Here is a 5,890-nt window from a genome sequence, read left to right on the forward strand (position 1 = left end):
GAGGCTGTTTTTCGTTGAGGAGTGTCAATAACACAAATTAAAGTGTTTATTAAATGATTAAATCAAATGGCATCAAGATATTTATCTTACCCTTGCCCTCTCAGCTAAGTTACAAGTTACAAATTGATACCTACGGGAGGATCTCTTTTCACTTTTCAGTTCGTTATGGTAAAGAAGGGGTTTCTACTTTCTGCTGCTTTGAACCAAGTTTCAAGGTCATCTCTTCAAATTCCTTTATCATTGAAGATACACATTGTGTCAGCCTAACGATACTCTAATATATATTTTTACATTTATCTACCATTCTACATATCAGGTTAGATGAGAAGATTAGGGTTAGTTGTATCTTGCATTCGTGATTCCATGATCGGGAGTTGTCATTGGTGTGTGTGATGGAGAGGAAGAAACCGTTATGATTTCTTGTAACTCAGAACTGTCAATGTCAGTTACATCCTCACGTGCCTCACTTTCTTCGCTTTGTTTCTTGCTTTTACAAATCTGCTTAGCTAATGTTAGCGCACTCTCCCATCGGGCTCAGCCATTTCTCTTCTAAACTCTTTATTTCTCCCTGTTCTAAGAGCTGCAATATCGCTTTAGAAACATCTTTGGTCACCGGGGAGCCTTTCTGGAACATCTGTATCACAAAAGATTTGAATTTGATTCTATAGGTTATGGAAAAATACAAGTTGAACATTGAGGAGAATTGTAGTGTGACTTACAAATCCAAGTCCTCCAAATCTGATGGCAGGGGTGGAGCCAGAGAAGCCCTTGCAGTATTTACTCATGTATACTTTTTCATAAGGGAGTTCAAGAAAAGCAGCTGCTATGGTGCCGTTTTTGAATACATCAACATAGCTGTATTCACTGCTAACATTTATGATGTTTTCTACCTTGAACCTCTCTACTCTCTCAAGGTATGTCCTAACAAAAGAATCTCCATCGCAACCAATCTTCATGTTGTTCTTCTTCAGCCACTCGATGTCTGTGATATTCGGTTGCAGTTGTTGAACTGTGAGCATCGATGAAAGACTTGCAGTGTAGCTCGAGTTAAGGATCAGAACTAGAAACAGCCAAGATACCATCACAACACGGCTTAAGTTGCTAGACAAGTTCTCCTCTGCATCATGTTACAATTAGGATTGGTTTACTCTAATGAGCATGGTAAATATGATTGATCAATTCTGTTATTTTATTGAGGTATGTGAATGAATAATTGATACTTACTATGAGCAAAGAATAGGGAGGAGAAGGTAAACCAAAGTGCAGTGCTAAGTTGGCTCTTCCAGTTGCCATGAAACTCGGGATTTGATTCTCGCTCCAGGTACCACACTACCAACATTGTGTAGAACAAGATAGCAGCAGTTACCACCCACATTTGCCAGGTGAAAGGCTTCAGGAACATCCATGCTGATTCATCTGACTTTGATGGAACTACCATTGACAATCCTGATTCTGCATATGGCACAGTGAAATCTACAAATGGCATTCTGTCTGCTAGTAAGGTTATGTCCCCAACAACAGCCTCATAAGTCTTCCATGATTTCAATTCACATCACAGCCAGAAAGAAAAAATCTATGTCAGTAATCAAAATTAAACTTCAACTCCGCATATATCGAGTCAGCCAAGGTTTTGTGTCTTTTCAAATTATAACAAAACTTGGTAATACAGGCTTTTGTTCCTTTTAATACAAAAAAACTTCTGAAAATACACAAGAAATATGGACATATTATATGAACATTAGTGTGGACCTTTTTCAAATGTAGAACACCTTCAAATTCAAGCAAACATAAAAGCATCATGAGATATGTTTTTACCTTGTTATAGACAAGTTGGACCAGGTCAGGATAGGTTCCATTGATGGGATAGTACTCATATGGCAAATCATAATCCAATAGTTCTAACACCTTATCAAAAATTTCAATGCAGAATCCACTATATTTATTTGGCTTTCCATTCTCACCATAATCGACCTTGACAAACTTGGAAAATGAAGTTCTTCCTGGCACTGCAATTCTCATTGGATTTTCCTTAGTAGGCAGATTCCACCCTTTTGGAACTCTCAACAATTTCCCTGGCCAAATTACCACTCCACTTAAACCCTCTGTGTTCCTAGAAGTATCATTTCCACCTTCTCCTAATCTACTGGTAAATCCATGTTCTAGACTCCAAAAATCTAGTTCCCTATAACTCCTCCCACCAATATTAACAATCCTTAAGGTAGGGTTCTGCATGAGCTGCAATTCTTGAAATTGAATTTCTCCACTTAAACCAAGGAATTTGCTAGACAATATTCCTCTTAGTAAAGTCTTCCCACTACTGCTGCTACTACTATTGTGACTGGCTATTCTGTCCACTGCTTGTGCAACAATTTTAATGCTGTCATATGCTTGCAGACCGTAGAATCCTGGGTTGCGGTTATCTTCCTCGGTATACTTGGAGTGAAATGTTCTCCGGAACTGAGCTTCAAAATCTTTATACTCTGTGCTATTTTCAGAGTAGTAGTTCTTGATCCCTATAGCCCCTTCCATATAGGAAATAGCAGACTTATTGACAGAATCCAATAGATTAGTTATACTCTCTGGAATTATCCATACTGATTCTCTATCCACAAGACCCATTTGTGAAGCTTCTCTGAACAAATGAATCACCATATCTAATGATGATGGAAGAACAATGAACACCCGAGATTGCGTATTTTCAATTAGCTTTAGCAGCTCGGTAGCCATCATCTTCATAAATGGCTACTACTCTTTGCCAGCCATAAGCATGAACTATATCTGCTATGCATTTTGAATATGCAGTGCCCTTGTTATCTAGCCTCACCAAAAAAGGCCATCGATTTGCCATCAATGGTGAGCTAACAGAAGGTGCTGCGAAGGATATGACAGGAACTTGAGCCTGGCTTCCTAGTTCAGCTACCAAAGCTGCTTCTGTCCATGTTTGCATTCCCACAATCACTTCCACGTTCTGATTTTTAATCATATCTTCAGCTGCAAGAAATCAACATAGGGTTATGCACATTAATAAAGATATTTATGTTAGCTAAACAAAAGGAATATCAAACCTATTCTTTTTTCTTAGGCTCTGTTTGGTAATGAAACAGAAACAGAAACAAGCAAAATGTGTCTGTCTTTGAATCAAGATTTCTCTATTTTTTATCCACTTAAAAATCGAGGGACAAAGGCATAATGTTTTCTGTTCTGTTTCGATATTTTCTGTTTGGTACTACTAAGTACTAACCAATGGAAGTGGCTTTTAAGGGATTCATGGTGGGGTTCTGAAAATGAAGAGCCAGCTTGTAGGTCTTTGAAGTGTTATTGTAACTTTGAGCTGCAATGTCCATGGCTACTAGCTGTTCTTTCCCAATACGCGAGTTAACATCGATGATTGCGCCTATAGATATGACTTTGTTGTCTCCATTAGCAGTAGCCTCAACTTGGAGAAGAAAGGAGACGAATAAATAGAAGTAGAGACAACAACTTCTTGCAGGTGCTTGAGAAAGATTTGAATGGAAATTCATTCTTGTGCTTCAGTGCTTGTGAATGATGTATAAGTACATGGCATATGCTATATAAAAGATAGATAGGAAATGAAAAAGAAATGATTGGATACCAATGATTCTGGAGGGTCCATGGAGAGATTTTGGACTTGGTCAAATATGGTGTGTTGAATAAGAATGGTTACAAGACTTAAGAAAGAAATACAGGTAGGAGAATTGAGAAGTGGGCTTAACTGCAGGTAGGAAGCACAAAAGGTCGGTTTAGGATTCCAGAGTGTTGAAAGTTTCAATCAACCAGATCTTGAAGTTCAACCCAAATGATAGAGAATTTATGCTTCATACATTTACATTATTATATATAAATCAGAGACTTTTATATGTCTGTATTTAACAAGTGGGCTTAAAGTTTTGTTTCCTATATATAATATAAGATGGATATTAAGAACTAATATGTTTCAGTATTTTTAGCTATTGATTTTAAGTTTTAGCTATGTATATATTTTACGATTAAAATCAATAGTTAAAAATACTAAAACACTTTAATCCCTGCCATACTTAAAATGTTTCTTATAGTATAATAAACGAAATTATGGGGATGCTTTCATGCAAATATTAAATTAGTACGTGACATCTCTGTGCCATAGAATCTGATACTTGGTTTATGAGTAGAAGATAGAAGTATTGAACTTTCCTTAGTTTGGTTTTCTGCTCTATATGTTTATTTCGTTTCTTGGTTTTGGAACTTTGCAAGCTATACTTGCTGGCTTGCTGCATGCAGTAACTCTTGAGTTTCTTCATTGATCAAAATAAATAAATAATAAAAAAACTCATTTTCATTATTAATATAGGGGAAGATAAAATAAAGGAATTTTAAACTTTTTTCTTATTTTGCGTTGAGTTAGCAAGTAAGCTGCTGAAACAAGGTTTTCATGTAAGACTAATTCACGTATTGAAACTAAGTTATTAGTAGTATAATAAGTTAACAAATTAAGAAACTACCGTAATATGAATTGAATTGAAGAACATAGAAATTGGAAGGTGAGTGGAAATTCTTGATTGAATTTTTTTAGCACTTCAACATAACATCTGCACTTTCCAAGAAAAAACACGCATGACTTATGAGACATCCACGTACGTCAAAAATTGAAAGGCCAAGCAATTGTTTTCACTATGAAAAGCCTAGTTTGTCTTGTGTATGCGTTTGTTTCAGTTTTACGGCCGGTTTCTATATATAAATATAAAAAGAAAGTATAGGAACAATGAAGTATCTATACAATGTGTACAGTGGGGATATAGGGATATTCAGTAGGATATCAGATATTTATTATCCCTGATACCCGGATGGTTATTCTGGATAGTATGAGTGTATTGTGTTTGAAAAATTAGTAGTATTTTACCCTAGATGTTCATTTTTTAACTCATATTGAGCCAAATAAATAGCTCATTGTACACATTGTACGAATACTCTATTGACTCCCTAACGGGACTCAAATATAAATGATTCATCAATCCTAAAACCTTAAATTTAACTCAAATTCGTGATAGATCATTTACCGAAAATATCAATTCATGAATCGAAAATATTCATTGACATAACAAAATTATGATTTATGCTAATGACTTTGAAATTTGGCATAATCTTCTTCAAAAATGCTATTTGTACACTAAAATTAGCTAACAAAATCAGTTACTGTGTATTTATGTATAAATATATATATTATTTATTTTATTTTTAATGTATATTTTGTATTTTCACATATATTTTATACTAGTGGTTAGTTTGAATATTCATATAGATCATAAGATAGTCGAATTTTCTTTCATAAGCAAGAATTTCATCCACGTCTGTATTCATCAATAGGAAAAAGTCTAGGAACTTAATTTTTTATATAGCCAATTTCAATCAATCTTTTGTTAATGACTTTCTTTACTCATTCTCTTTTTTTTTTTTTTTTTATCAAAAATAGAAGATTCAAATTTGTGATCTCTTAGTTGAGTATGAAAAAATTATGCCATTTAAATTATAACTCATTGACTTTTTACTCATTCTCTTTACAACTACATTTATCGAGATCTAAATCTGATTTCAATTTCAAACACATTACTTATCTCTCCCATGACTTTCAATAAAACCATAATATTGACCTTTGGATATTTTATTTTATTTTCGAATATTTTTATTGAAGCTTCAAATATTCTTCTGGTAGGTAATTTTGGATGTTCATTTTAAATATTGTTATAAATAAAACTTAAAAAAATGGGCTGATTGACTAATAAATAATTGGTTCCCAAGTTGGATATGAATGGAATAACTTATTGATATTTATTTTTTGCCATTGATGATATTTTTTCCTAATAAGAAATTGTTACGTTTGTTTCACAATTCACAA

At 34.2% G+C, this 5,890-nt stretch overlaps 1 long non-coding RNA gene and 1 pseudogene across 1 annotated transcript; one reads left to right on the plus strand and one right to left on the minus strand.

Annotated features, from left to right (window-relative positions):
- On the minus strand, positions 29 to 3,918 carry LOC107631177 (annotated as a pseudogene).
- Positions 802 to 1,716, plus strand: LOC110270355. Its single transcript, XR_002359800.1, has 2 exons — positions 802 to 914; positions 1,002 to 1,716. It is a non-coding gene; the product is annotated as an uncharacterized LOC110270355 (long non-coding RNA).

The sequence above is a fragment of the Arachis ipaensis genome, chromosome B03 (genome assembly GCF_000816755.2).
Source record: "Arachis ipaensis cultivar K30076 chromosome B03, Araip1.1, whole genome shotgun sequence".
In the NCBI taxonomy this organism is placed as follows: Eukaryota; Viridiplantae; Streptophyta; class Magnoliopsida; order Fabales; family Fabaceae; genus Arachis; species Arachis ipaensis.